The sequence below is a fragment of the Hemicordylus capensis genome, chromosome 3 (genome assembly GCF_027244095.1).
Source record: "Hemicordylus capensis ecotype Gifberg chromosome 3, rHemCap1.1.pri, whole genome shotgun sequence".
NCBI lineage: Eukaryota > Metazoa > Chordata > Lepidosauria > Squamata > Cordylidae > Hemicordylus > Hemicordylus capensis.
The window spans coordinates 167,792,402-167,807,949 of record NC_069659.1 but is presented as its reverse complement, the minus strand read 5'-3'; the positions used below and the strand labels follow the sequence as shown (position 1 = coordinate 167,807,949).

Sequence of the window (15,548 nt, the reverse complement as noted above, 5' to 3'; positions counted from 1 at the left end):
AGGTCAGAATCCTGAGAATTTGAAGATGCAGCTATTATTGGTACAGTAGAAATTCTATCTCACTACAGACTTTGGATACTTGTAACTTAAAAGCGGTCCTTATTTTGAATTGCATTTATCTCCATAATTTGGGAAGCACAACTAGAATTATTTTTTTCTTTTTTGTAGTGATTATTTAGACTGCTCTTTTGAAATCAGGATAAGATTCCTGCAACCCTATGCAGAGTGGTTTGGCTTTTTCATTGCTTATTTATATAGACAAGCTATTTCCAAGCATTCTATTCCACTCTCCCAACATTCTTCCACACGCTAAGCCTATTCAGACATTTTGCTGTACAAGTGCATAAATCTATGTACGTGCATACATGTTTTTGTAGAAATGACTATGCCTGTATTCATTTTAAAAGTGAACGTGAGTTCAGGTTCTAAAATGCATGGTAGAGATAGGAAATATTTTGTTGCACCTGCGTTCAACATACCTTGTGAAATACTGTACTGGTCGATAGATCTCTACCTGCGTACATTATACACTCATCATACAAGTATTCAACATTCTGTCTGAATTGGGCTCTAGTGTGACCAAGAAATAGAATCCAGGATTGGGTTGTTCAGACAGGACATGGTTTGGTGGCTGAGGTCAACAGGAGACCCATCTCAGTGGTGTTCCCCAAATGCACCCATTTACTGATGGCTTATTTCCTTTGAGTAAAAAAGAACAGTGCTGCACTTGGGAATCCTGGCTGGCATACAGAACAATAAATCACTCATAAAGTTGTGCAGTCGAGTCAGTGTTGACTCCTGCCGACCACAGAACCATGTGATTTTCTTTGATAGAATATAGGAGGAGTTTACCATTGCCATATCCTGTGCAGTATGAGATGATGTCTTTCAGCATCTTCCTATATTGCTGCTGCCCGATATAGGTGTTTCCCATAGTCTGGGAAACAAACCAGTGGCGATTCGAACCAGCAACCCTTTGCTCTCCCTAGGGAAGTTACTTCCCCGCTGCGCCATGAGGTGGCTAAACCACTCATAGAGCTAGCAAATTTATATGAGCAAATTTACTTTAGTTGTGCTAAAAATGGGGATTTTCAGAATGGCAGTCTTGTGGTATATCAGTCTTGCACAAAAAAAAACCCCATCAAAATGAGGAATGTCGCAGTTGCAACACTAGTCTGGAACACAAGCTCCAGATTTAGCGCAACTAGCAAGCAGAACAGTTTTGTGTCAGCACTATGTCCTTCTGCAAGTGTTGCTTGGGTATTAGGTGCTGTGTTTGTCTATAGCAAAATCTGCCCCCCCACTGTATGCATTCCTCATACACTACAGACCCTTGCAGCATAAAAGCCTTCTCTTGCCACAACCCACTCACCCACATTGATGGGCATTACACATAAGGGAAACAACTCTGTTTCTAGTTGCTTTTCATTACCACTTGACATTTTCTTAGAAGATTTCATATAAAGTACATTATCAGAATGATTAGCTTCAGGGTTTTTACTTGAACATGTAAAATGGTCACTTGGAATCTATTTCTCTGAAATCTTTTATTGAATGAACACAGGGCTATTTGAGGATAAAAGGAAATGATAAATAGGATAGAAGTAACTCTAGCTTTTCCAAAATTATTTGCTGGGTATCACCTGAGCATTTTTGAAGCCAACAGTTCTATTGTTCTGATTAAGAGAGCTCATATGAGTCCAAAGAATTAGTTCTGAAAATTCAGGCCCCCTGGCTAGAAGGTTTCCGTAGTCATAGAAACACAGAATGACACACCAAGTAAGCACTATATTTGGGTTGATGGGAAAACAATTGTAAAGTGCATGGTCTGAAATCCAGGGTGAAATTATATCATTATAATGACTGCTAATATTTGTTGTTAGATGCCTCATAACGTCTGGCAATGTGACATTTTGATTGCAATTCTTCCATGCTAGGAATGAAACTTTCAGAACCATTTCAGCATAAATCTGATGAGCCTGCTTTTAAAGCATTAAATTGCATCTCTGAACAACCCATTCCACTCACATTTCAGATTATTGTTCATTTCATTTCATAGAACTCTTCCTGCAAGTGTTGCAGAACACTTTGATGGCAATGCAAATATAATTAAAAGCACAGCTTAGTGCCATAGATAGATAGATAGATAGATAGATAGATAGATAGATAGATGCTGATTTAAGTAAATAAGCCCCACTGATTTAATTCAGTGGGGCTTACTCCCCCAAAACGTACATAAGATCACAGTCTTAGTCTCTCTGGGTTTTTTAAAACAAAAAGATATACTAGAGTCACTAAACATCAAAGAAGAAGAAGATATCTATCTATCTATCTATCTATCTATCTATCTGCTTAGGCCTCACTCACACATGGGCTCACGTACTAGCTGACTGACATGTAACTCCCAGATCAAACCATGAAAGATAGAAACATGTTGTTTTACAAGTAGGTTCCAGACCTGCCTAGAGTACCAGAAAAATTGAAAATCCTAGAAAAATTGTTTAATTTCCCGGAAAATGCAGAAAGACTCTCTCATTGGAAAAGCATGGGTAACAGTGATCTCTCTAATTGTTTTCATCTGTGTGCAGAATGAATTTTGTTCTGGGTGGCAGTATCAAGGCAGTGTGCGCGCAGATGCATTCAGAGTGGGACCTTCCTGATTCAACCTGAGCGGGATCTAAAATTAACCGAGTGGACATTTAAAAAAAACTTGTGAGCATGCGAATGTCTGCACGGCTTAGAGGGAACACTGATGGGGAATGATACCTTCTGACAAACTCTGGCAGTTTTCTTGGATACTTTTTGAGACAGACCATCTGGACTTGCACTGAATTATGAAGCAATGAACAAGTTATATTTTTTCCAGTTCTCTGCATTTCAATCCATGTCACATTTCCACAAAAATCACTTAAGAAATGGGAAAACATGAGAAAGCGCTTGAGATATAAATACTGTACATTTCTCTAGACACATAAATTCTTCTGCACTTCAATTAGCAATGAGTGAAGGAAGACTGCATGGTCTTTTTGTGGTGCAAGAGGAGTGCTTGCAAGTTATAAACCCATTTTACCTGTATTTATTCATACTAATGGTGAATTCCAGTGAGTGACTGTCTATTAGCAAATTAGTCAGGATGTCAGGGTTTTTAATTAGTAAACAGTGTGAGAGAGAAACAGCAACAGAAACAGGTAATTTAGAAAATAAACCAATAGAAGACCATACTCCTAATGTCTCTGCTCTGGTTCCACATCAATGGCAGTAGTTTTGCTGAGGCAGCACTTAAGACTGCCCAGATCTCTGTATGGAATGTGACTGCCAACATTTTCCCCAGAGTGCCTGAGTTCCACTCTTCACCTAGGAAAAGCCTCTCTTTACCAAAACAAAACCAAAAATCTATGCTTTGGGGAAGTGGAATTTAATTTGGAACTCTTGATCTACAAGGCTTAGGAGTTGCTTAGTATCACTTTCAGATGTTGGGTCAGACAATGGGGGACTTAGCTTTGAAGCTTGTCCTTTAAAGTGTTTGTTAGTTTCTGCCTCATTTGCCTTTAATAATTATTTACAGAAGCAAAGATTGTTGCTTAACAGTTTGGAAGAAAGTGGATTGTGTTTGGAGAGAAATAGGTGTGGGACTGTTCTCAGACATTATCCTGTTTCCCTAGTGTGTACTTATGGCAATATTGATTTAAATTTACATTTTAATTTATAAGCTTTAATTTCAAAGCTTTAATTTATAAATAGCTGGAGTAGCATAATGTAACTGAAAGAGGTTTTTCCATCATTCATGACAATTACTGTCATCCTGAAATGTGTTTTACATTTTGACTGTCAGCTTTGTTTAGGTGGATTTGTCATTTCTAATAACGCTGATATGCAACTATCAGTAATGATTTTCCCTCTTCCTTATTGTGCTTAGAAGTCTTATCATTTCACTTGCAATCCCATGTTCAGTAATGTATTTTGCCACTAATTATCCCTGTCATTATGTTCTATTACTAATGTGATTGACATCTGGATGCCGGTCATAAATACACTGAGTGCAATGCATTTCCTAGCTGGACAGAACAATTCAGTTTTCTGGCATGTACTACCTAGGTATTCTGTACTGTATGAAAATTCAGGAACGAGACTTATAAGATACATTTATTTCATAGATTTATACCCGGTTTTATATCCCACATTATCCAATGTGCTCAAAGCAACCTATAGCTATCCCCCCCCCCCAGATTAAACATTTCGGTTGCCATATAGAGGCTATTATTAAATATTATGGGCTAGCAGCCTAAATCACGATTAAATGGCTAGAAGGAGGAAAGAAGTCAAATGAAGTGAAACTACAGTAAATTAGCATTCCTTGGATATAAATTGTTCTTTCTTGCTGGCTGGAGATGACATTCCATCCAGGAACATTATACCTGCTTCTCATTTTCTACAGAACATGGAAGAAGAAATTCACGTGAGTTATGCTTTTAGGATTTTTAACATTGATAAATAAATAATTTATTCCTATTTGTCCCATTAAAAAATCCAAGTTTACTACCAAAATGCATAAAACCAACTAGCAAAATAAAATGAAATACAGCTGATTGACCCCAGCTTCAAACACTTCTATCCATATGGCTGGCCTTTCAAACACCTTTATGCTCCCTCTAATGCACACCTTTAGTATTGTGGGTGCTGCTCCCTCTACCACAGGTACCGTTTTATGTAAATGTGGTTTGTTCTGTCACTACCAAAGAATCAATGGACCTCCTGTGAGGCCAGGTATCACTTTAGTGTAACATGTAATATGCTGTTTGGACAAGCCATGTGTGGAAGCATGTGTCCACTGTGGGAGAAAATGCAGGGGAAATGGATTCACACCTTTAAGTGAACATATAAAGTGGATCTAAACTTATACCAGAAGCACTGTAAGAAAAGCACTTTGAATATTTGAGTTCTAGATAAATGCTATGTCTCGTATTTATTTATTTGCTTGCTTGCTTGCTTTCTATACCGCCCTTCTAAAACTGGCTAAGGGCGGAAATATTACATACTTTCTCTTCCCCTACACTGCTTTATAACATGTTGTTTTAAAAAGTGCATCTTATTATTGCTTTGTTATATTTTTAAATATTACTGTAAACTACCATGAATCTTTGAAAAAGGTGGCATATATATTTAAAAATAAATAAATAAATGTGCGCTCCCATGGGACTACTAAGTTACCAAATCAAGTTTAAAGTTCAGCACTTCTGTAAATAAAGGTAGACCTGAATACATGATTGAGTGAGTGTGTGTGTGTGTGTGTGTGTGTGTGTGTGTGTGAATTTGCACATTAGTTGAATAGTTTGCTGTTGCCATCCATGTGACTTCCATGTGTCTTTCTGCTAAATAGAAGCAGGATCTTTTTCGATGGACAAAGGAGAACTTTTATCTGCAGAAAGATTTATAATATACAAATCATTATTAATCCTTGGTTGAAATTGGGGTGGATGATCATACCCAATTTGAGAAGGAACACCCCCCCCCCCCCCATAAAACTTTGTATTCAGTGTTCTGCAGTTCCATGTTTCGGATCAGGGTTGACTTTAATGAGGCCTGTGGTATTTCATCCCCCCACCCCATAATATTGTTTAAACTTACAGTTTTTACTAATATGGACATTGGGATATCAACAATCTCTACTGCATTGCATGGGGAAATGAAGGTTCTATGCACTTACAATGGTGTGTGTGTGTGTGTGTGTGTGTGTGTGTGTGTGTGTGTGTGTGTGTGAAATCCCAGAAAATGTTTTTAGGTGCCATACAGGCACCTAAATGTTGTTAGGTGCCATACAAATTAGGTGCCATACAATCTCACTTTGTCTTGGTCTTTCAGTTTAACGTTAGGCTGGGGAGGGATGCATCCAGGAAGAAATCCATCAGGTCCAGTTGCCAGAGGCGTATCTAGGGAAAATAGCACCTAGGGCAAGCACTGAAATTGTGCCCCCCGTCCATACATCTGACACTCATCTTTCAGATAACTTTACCATAATATCATCTGAAAAATACAAGTCTGAAGGTCACATACAAGTCACGTATCTGAATATGTGTACAGTGACATTTTTTTTTAAAAAAAAATTACCTGTAGCCCCTTTGGGGGGCTTTCTAAAGGCCATGGGGGGTATGCAGAGGTTCCCCCTCCCCCCACTGGCCTCTAGGGCCTCACAGGGACCATTTGAGCATGTGCAGTGGCCATTTTTTTAAAAAATTTTTTAAAAAAACATGGCTGCTGAAAACAAAATGGCCACCGCTCATGCTCAAATGGCCTCTGTGAGGCCTGGCATGGCCTAGGGCCTGACAGAGGCCATTTGAGCATGTGTGGTGGCCATTTTGTTTTTGGCAGCCATTTTTTAATTTTAAAAAATGGCGCTCCCCTTTCAAGTGGCGCCCGGGGCATGTGCCCTGCCTGCCCCACCCTAGATACGCCCCTGCCAGTTGCACCAAATACATGCTATATACACACTGAATATACCAAATACTTGCTATATACACACCGAATAGACACAAACAGACTTCTGCCTGACACATCTGTAAAATGCACAGAGCTTGCCCACTACAGCAATAATTCAATATTGCTTTGGTACAAGACTGGAAATTTCATAACATGGAATGCTGAGCTTGTGAACAGCATTGCAGTTCAGGAACTAGGTATGTAAGAGGCATTTGTTTAATAGATTTATATCCCACACTATCAAATGGACTCAGAGCCAAGCTTCCCAAAACTCACAATCTAAACTGTGATTAAATAGCTTGAACAATGAAATAAACCAAAATAAATGAAAATGGCATTTTATAGGCATGAAACTCTATTATGCAACAAAAGAAAAAAGGGGAATGCCTTCTACAAGCAGCCACTTGCTAAAGAGTTATTTGATGAAGAGTTGTTGCAGAGATAGGTAGACTGGATGGGGACCAGAGTTGAATTCCAGGTGTTGTTGTGATGGTGTCTCTACAGCTGTGTCCAGGAGGTAGGTAGATCTTCACTCTGAGGTCCTGGAATGATTCACTCCTTCAGCACCAGCTGGCATCTGCCAAAAGCAATCATTGGAGAACATAAAGGTAAAGTGTGCCATCAAGTTTTGACTCCTGGAACCCACAGAGCCCTGTGGTTTTCTTTGGTAGAATACAGGAGGGGTTTACCATTGCCTCCTCCCACGCAGTATGAGATGATGGCTTTCAGCATCTTTCTGTATCGCTGCTGCCCAATATAGGTGTTTCCCATAGTCTGAGAAACATACCAGCAGGGATTCGAAAAGGCACTGCAGAGTTAATCTGTATACATGGTTGTGGCATCTTAATTTGAAATCATATGTTCTGGTGGTCAGTAAATATGCATTTTAATATTAAGGTTTTGAAATCTTTCATGCTGGTGCAGTTTGCTCTTATGGTCTGGATCCCAATATGAAGATGAATATAACATAACTCAGAGGTCAAAAGGAAATACTTTATGCTGAAAATAATTGTTTCTTTGTGTTCCTTTGCACGGCAATATGAGTCAAAATGTCCTCTCATATGTTCTTCTGCAACTTATCTGATTGTTTCTTTATTAAGCAATCACAGCACCTTTTATACTTTTAGGTGACTTGATAATACAGCCTGGGCATGTCACCTCTCAGGAAAAACAGCCTCTGTAACCAAGAGGAGAATTAATAGCTTATGGAAGCTAGTTTATGATTGGACATGAGACAGGTGGTAAATGTTCTATATCAACCGTGTGTGTGTGTGTGTGTGTGTGTATGAGAGAGAGAGAGAGAGAGAGAGAGAGAGAATGAATCCAAATGCTCTATGCATTTTCCCATAGATTCTCACTGTTAAGTGCCTATTCTGTCAAACTTTTAAAATAAATGATTACTTGGAATAGGCTGACAGGGGCTTGGGGGAAGAACTTATTAATATTCTGTCAGCAAACTGATGGGAAGCTTGGCTGTAATTTATTTGCTTCAGAATAGAATTATATTTCTGGTATCAGCTTTAACAGAAGTGAGCAATTTTTACCCATGTACTGTTGTCTATTTGTTGCTACATACCAAGTAATTACTGTACCTCTAAATTCAGTATTTCAGTCTCATTTCTTTTCATATTTTGACAGTGACTTATTACAAATATTAAAAAACCTACAGTGCAATCCAATCACAACAAAGAAACCAAAGAGTAAGGAGAACATAATCATTAAATTTTCAGTTACAAAAAATAATAAAATCCATCATTGTACAAATTAGTCTGCTTTTTAATTCAATTATGATATTCTAAAGTTTAATTTTATAAGTTAATGTGACGTTCCAAATATATACATGAAGTTCCAAATATATCTATGCCATCCAAGAATCTAAGGGTGGATGTGGGGATTTCTTATAAGATGAAATAGAAAGTCCTGCTGCTGCTGTCTGGACAAAATAAAATACCAGCCACATAACCAAGCAGGAATATTTTTGAATTGTATATTAAAACATATCCCATAGTCTCCTTTATAAAATCCAAAACGTTCAACCTGAACTGAACTCCATAATAAAAGGTGACATTTAAAACAAATGGTCAATACCAACTTGAGGACTATGACATTTCCAGCAGTTATCTTGATGAGACTTAAATATATGACAACTGCACAGGGGTTAACTACCTACAATACTGTAGCTTCAGGAAACTTTCTTTTAAGGGTAACATTACCTAAGTGCTTTGTCACACTTTTCAGTAACCATGAACATTTTCCTTGGGAAATGAACTCTCCCAGATCTTTCTCCTATTTATAATAATAGTTTGGCCATTCCTTTTCCAAACTGAACAATAATTATACCACTATCTGTCAAAACCTTCAAATGAGTAATTAGTAAGTCTGCCACAAGTTTGTTACCTCCTATAATCTCATATTTCTGTAATAACATCAGCAAAATGTTTCTGATCTGAATGTATTGAAAGCACTCATCTTTCTCCATTGGTCTTTTTAATATCTCTAAATAATATAATAGTGACCCATCTTTATTCACTAAGACTGAAATCTTAAATAACTGATACTTAGTCCAAAGAGTGATGTTCCTTAGTAATTCTGGTGAAGAAAATATGTCATTATAAAATATAGTTTTAAACATATATGATCATGGACAAAGCTGTTTTTTATATTTATACTAAATTGACAAAATTGATCAATTTATTAAATTCCAATTTTCACCTTCGACTTCCCTCTTCTTATTAGACCATAGCAAACTGTAAAATGGTACCATTACTATCTCAAAGCTAACGTAACTGTAACCAAATTTAACAAATCAGAAATAGAACACATTTCTATAGCCTGGTAATATAAAAAATTACTGGGAAGATCAGTTCCATCATCTTTATTATACTTGCCTTAATATTATCCCCTTAATAAGGGGACTTGCATGACCAAACAGCCATAATTTCCAATGGCCACGAGATTGCACATTTCTACCTGTGCAATTTCAGCATTAGTGTACATTGCACTTTTGCAAGGAAGACGTAGCAGTGTCCACATTGCACTCCAACTGCATGTGGAGCATTGCATGGTATGTCAGCCACACTGTGACAAAGCATCTATCTATCTCTCTATCTCTCTATCTATCTATCTATCTATCTACAGTATCTACCTATCACATTTGTAAACTGCCTACTACAAAAGTCTTAAGCCAGTTAACAAACAAATTAAAACAAACATCAAAACATATACAGAATTCATTTAAAACCACTTTAAACAATAAAACAGTAAAAATTCAAATAAAGGCCTGGCTGAGCAGGTACATCTTCATGTTTCATAAAAACCATTGAGGATGGAGCTGCTCTGATTTCAACAGGAGGTGTGTTTGACAGCCCTCGGCAACTATAGGGAAGGCTCACCTCTGAGTTGCCACTAAGTGAACGGGTGACTAAGAATGTGTGGACTGATATGGGTACAAAACGATTTGTATCCAAATCTACCTGTTTTGGGTGATTTGTGGACAAATCACCCTTGTGCTAGCTAGCCAGATTCGGGTCCAAAATAAATCTCCCAGATTTTGGACTTGAAAAATTTGTAGATTCAGACCTCAATTTTGTGGCAATCTCTCTTTCATCTCCATTTTGTGTTAGGAAAATATTTTGAAAATCCCCCTTCCCAAGCTTCAGTTAGTGACTTACAGTGTGCAATGATTGGCTGGCGATTCCCCCCTGGTTCCAGATTGGCTTGTTTCCATTCAAAGCTTGTGTTGCCATGTTTGACTGACCCTGCATTGGCTAGGGTAAGGGTCAAAGAAAGGACAAGGGTGGGGGGAGTTCGAAGGAGGGAATTTCAAATGTACTTAAAGAGGCAGCCAGCCACCATTCTGCCTTTCTGCCTCATGGGAGGAGAGAGAGCGCGCGTGCGCACCAGAGGAGCTTTGCCTTGCCTTGCTTGCTGCCTGCAGTGGATTCTCTGCTTTTTGTTCCTGCTTTCCTGACTGAGGAAAAAAGAACAGAATTTTTCTTCACTCCCTTCTTGCTGTTGAGGGGATCACTGCCTGTGAATTGCGTGGTGTAGTGGTTAGAGTGCTGGACTAGGACCGGGGAGACCCGAGTTCAAATCCCCATTCAGCCATGATACTAGCTGGGTGACTCTGGGCCAGTCACTTCTCTCTCAGCCTAACCTACTTCACAGGGTTGTTGTGAGGAGAAACCTAAGTATGTAGTACACTGCTCTGGGCTCCTTGGAGGGAGAGCAGGATATAAATGTAAAAATAATCATAATAACTTGGGTACAAAACAATTTGTGTGAATTGATTTGGGTACAAAACAATTTGTACCCAAATCTACCTGTTTCGGGAGATTTGTGGACAACAAATCACCACTGTGCTAGCTGGCCAGATTTGGACCCAAAACAAATCGGATTGGCTACAAATTGAATTGAAAAAAATTTGATTTGTGTACATCCCTTCTGGTGACATATTCAGATGAACCTCCTTTGACAATCTTAATAAGCGGTGGGGTCATAACCAAGAAGGCAATCTTCTATTTTAAATTTTTTTAACCTGATTGGATTCTATTATTTTACAGAATAGAAATCAGCTATTCTTATACACCTGTCCTCAAGCTAATGAGCTATGGATTAAAATATATCTGTATCTGTAGCTACAGTATATCCTTGAACTGATGTTTGTTACAGGGGTGGCATTGTTGCTGCTCCCGTATGGCTTTGTTCTATAGTTAGAACATTGGTTAGTGCTCAAGGTTAGAACATTGAGACTGTGTGGGAGAAATGAGCAATGTGGCTCCTTTCTATGCACATTATACTCAAGTAAAGGCAGTACTGATATGGAAAGCAACCATACAGTCAGCCTCTCTCACATGACCATCTTCATTCTTTTGAGGAGAAGTTTCCTTGAGGTACACAAAAGTTGTTTTCCTTCCTGACTTACCTTTCTTTCCCTTTAACTCTGTAATGAAATCTGTCTCCAGCCGTGCTGCATCTTGTAATGAAATCCATCTCTGATTGTGCTTATGTACAAGGTTGATTATAGTGGGTATATTGTACTGGAGCCATTTCTTTTATTGTTTTAAGTCTACTGTTGTGATTTTCCATTAAATCATAAAAATGTCATTCATCTACCCACCCATGGGAAAAGAAAATGCTGTATTCTGTTGCTGGATAATATGCATGGAACAGAGGTATGTGACATTCACAGAAAATGAAAGAAAAATACTGGTGGATGGGTACCATAATTGAGGGCAGGGTTCAGGACCCAAGACAGGGCTCAGGAATACCAAGTGGGACTTCGCTGCAAATCTTTGAGACATAAGAGTGACAAGAAATAAATTATTAGGAACTGCACAAGCAATCTCCAACCCACACACCTATTCATCTTTTGAGTCTCCTGAGACTGTGATGGAATCATCACAAGAAATATTCAAAATTCCCCAAAGTGAGAGGAAGGCTGCACTATATTGGTGGTGAGTTCAATATCATTTCCAAGTCATAGATATATTTTGGAGTTGTGTTTTTTGTTTTGGTTTTTGTTCACCTTTCATCAGTTGATCCCAAGGAAGCTCACAGCAAATATGTATTTAAAAACAATACATTAAAACACATACCTTTTTTTAAAAAAAAAAAGAATAGTCATGTTATATATGATGGCTTACATCCTGACATGCTAGGGAGACACATTTGTACTACTGAGAGCCTTCCCACTGCCACTCTGCCCAAGTAATGTGGGACATGTGTGTGATTTTCTGCAGTCTTTTCTGCCTTCAGAAGTGCTCTGTGCCTTCCAAAAATATGTCCCTGTGGATCGTACAGCCCTCAGGAACATATTTTTAAAAGGCACAGGACACTTCCAAAGGCAGAGAAGATTGCTGAAAGTTGCTCCCCTTCCTTACACAGAAATTGTGGGGAAGCTGCTGGCTGCATTAAGAGTAACTTCCTGTTATGAGCACAAATAACCATTGCATCCTTGTTGCGTTAGTCAGGATTTCAGCCAGTGTGTTATCCTGAGTCCACTATGTTATTTTCCCCTACAATCATTCTTAAGAAGTGCTGGGAATCTATCTGAAGCGGTCAGAAAATGCATGGCTTTGAGTTGTGAAAGGACAGTTTTGTCCTTCAGTATGCTTTCCATCAATTTACTCAGCACAGAAGTTAAGCTAACTGGCCTGTAATTTCCTGGATCCCCCCAGATCCCATTTCCCATCTTGAAAAACTGAGTTACATTAACTACTTTCCAGTCCTCTGGTACAGACCCTGATTGTAGAGATGTCATATATTTTTGCTAGGAGATCAGCAATTTCACATTTGACTTCCTTCAGAACTCTTGGGTAGATACCATCTGACCCTGGCCATTTGTTAGTTTTTAGTTTTTAGTTTAGAAAATCCTCTCTCATCACTTCAAATTGGCCCAATTCTTCAGCCTCCAAGCCTGAGAAGCTCAGTTCTGGAGAGGGTATATGGTCAGTATTCTCTGCTGTGAAGACAGATACAAAGAACTCATTCAGCTTCTCTGCAATCTCTTTGTCCTCCTTAATAATCCCTTCCATGCCCTCATAATCTAAGGGTCCAACTGCTTCCCTGGCAGATTTTCTGCTTCTAATATATTTAAATAATTTTTTTGGTAATTTCCCTTGACACTTCTACAGAGGCGTATCTAGGGAAAATAGCGCCTAGGGCAAGCACTGAAATTGCACCCCCTGTCCAAACATCTGACACCCATCTTTCAGATAACTTTACCATAATATCAGCTAAAAAATACAAGTCAAGCTCGTTATTCTTTTAACATTTCAAAAACTATTTAGCAGTGGATGTAGCCAGACCAAAAAATGCTGGGAAACTACAAATTTCAGTATGTTGGGGCTCATGAAATACCCAAATACTATGTGGAAGTATACTTGGAAAACTAAACTGAAGTGCCTGTCTAATTCTCTACTCTGCATTGTAGCATCACTATTACATAAGTTTTAAAAATAAATGGAGAATTTGACTTTTCCCAGATACTCTGAAAATAATTAAAGGATATGCAGAGTAAACTGTGTCACCACTTGGAATATATTCTAGTATTTCAGAAAGACAGTAAAAATGAGAGAAAGAGAGCAAGAAACTCCCAGTGGGCCTTATACTAAAGATTTCACACTGATTCAAAGACGAACTCACCATTCCCCCTCCCCCCCCCCCGCTGGCCTCTTAATTCACCGCCACAGCCTGTCCCGGGCTGATTTTCGGGCCTGTTCGGGACTGCAAAGATTGGCTTGGTGGCCATTTTGGAAGCTGCAATGCATGCTCAAATGGCCTCTGTGAGGCCTGGGAAGGGCCTCATGGGGACCATTTGAGCACATGCAGTGGCCATTTAAAATTTTTTTTAATGGCCTCAGAAAACAAAATGGCCACTGTGCATGCTCAAATGGCCTCTGCGAGGCTTGGCATGGCCTAGGGCCTCTTAGAAGCCATTTGAGCATGCATGGTGGCCATTTTGTTTTTGGTGGCCATTTTTTTAATTTTAAGAAATGGCGCCCCCCTTCAAGTGGCACCCGGGGCACGTGCCCTGCCTGCCCCACCCTAGATACACCCCTGCACTTCTAGCTATATGCTCCTCAAACCCTCTTTTTGTACCCCTTATTGTCTCCTTGCTTTTCCTTTGACAGAGTTTATGTTCTTTTCTGTTCTCTTCATTTGGGCAGGACCTCCATTTTCTGAAGGAAGTCTTCTTCCCGTTTATGGTTTTCCTGATTCTACTTGTTAGCCATGCTGGCATTCTCCTGAACATGGTGGTATCTTTCCTCCTCCTTGGTATAAATTCCAACTGAGCTTCTATTATTGCAGTTTATAATAAGTTCCATGTTTTCTGGAGTGATTTGACCCTCCTGACTTCCCTTTCATCTTCCTTTTTACGTCCTCTCATTTTTGAGAAGTTTCCTCTTCTGAAATCCAGTGCATCTTATTACATTTCCTTCCTGTCCCTCTGTTCAAAATTAGGCTTTGGACCAGCCCTTCTCTTTCCTCTGCACCTTCTTTCTTCAAGTCCCGAGCACTCACTGATCCCCCAGGCCTTTATTTTTCAGACACTGCCTACTTTATCCCATTTTCTCCCATAGGCCCATCTTTTGGCCAGCCACTCTAGCATACTTGTCTCCACTCTATAAAGCTCTTCCTGACCTTAAGTACGGTGAGATTTCATTGATGTCCTTCTTATATCAATATCCTGTGTCCGCTGCCCTATTTGTCATGCCTCTTCCCCCCTCCTCCACCAACGACTTTTTCAGGTTCCTGTTGTTCAGATCATTGCACCATTCTTTCTGTTATTTTGCCACTGGATTCCTGCTGCTCAGCTTTCCTAGGTCTTTCTTGGACTTCTGCTCAATATGCCTCTCAAAGCTATCCCTATCGCTAATCATTGCAACACAGTAACTCTTGGGAAGACTCCAAGGCCCTGTCCAGCCATTAAGGTTGTTCTCATGCGTAGCCTATCTCAGGCTAGGGCAGCCTAGCCTGGCTAGGCTGCTCATGTGGAGTACTGGGATCCATGTGGATCCCGGTGCTGTCACCCAGCCTGACCTGACTCTGAAGCCCTGTCTTTAGCCAAGGTTAAGGGTGCAAATGCACCCTTAACCCCGGTGCTGGGATCCTGTGTTCACTCAGGCGGCTTGCACCCAAGTGCACACAAAAGCTGGACACCAAGAGCATCCATCTCATGGGGTATCCCCCAATGTGAATATCTGTATCTGCATACACAGATTGTATGAATGTTGGAACATAACATGTGAACAGGGCTCATGTATTACTATGAATTTGCTGTGGCATCCTGCAAAAATTGCCTCCTTGTGCAGCAATGTACACGGCTTTGTATGATGACCAGGATGGTGGGAGAGGAGAAAGATTTTCCCTTTCCCACATGACATTTCTGCTGCTGCTCCTCCTATTGCCACCACCAAAAATACTAAAAAATGGAAGCTGTCTGATAGGGAGGCTAGTGAACAGAGGGTGAATAATTTTCCAAATCTTCTCAGGTTAGCATGGAAAATCATCCAATTCCTTGCTGATTTTAGGGGGAAGAAATTGGATTATTTCTGGGATAATCTGAGGCA

At 39.5% G+C, this 15,548-nt stretch overlaps 1 long non-coding RNA gene across 2 annotated transcripts; it reads right to left on the bottom strand.

Moving 5' to 3' along the window:
• Positions 1-6,796: 6,796 nt before the first annotated feature.
• Positions 6,797-10,081, bottom strand: LOC128348685 (uncharacterized). Of its 2 annotated transcripts, none has more exons than XR_008318260.1 (2): positions 9,771-10,081; positions 6,797-7,051 (listed from the first exon to the last, which is right to left on the bottom strand). It is a non-coding gene; the product is annotated as an uncharacterized LOC128348685 (long non-coding RNA). The 2 variants fall into 2 exon arrangements; XR_008318259.1 differs by having other exon boundaries at positions 9,948-10,081.
• Between the last annotated feature and the right edge of the window lie 5,467 nt (positions 10,082-15,548).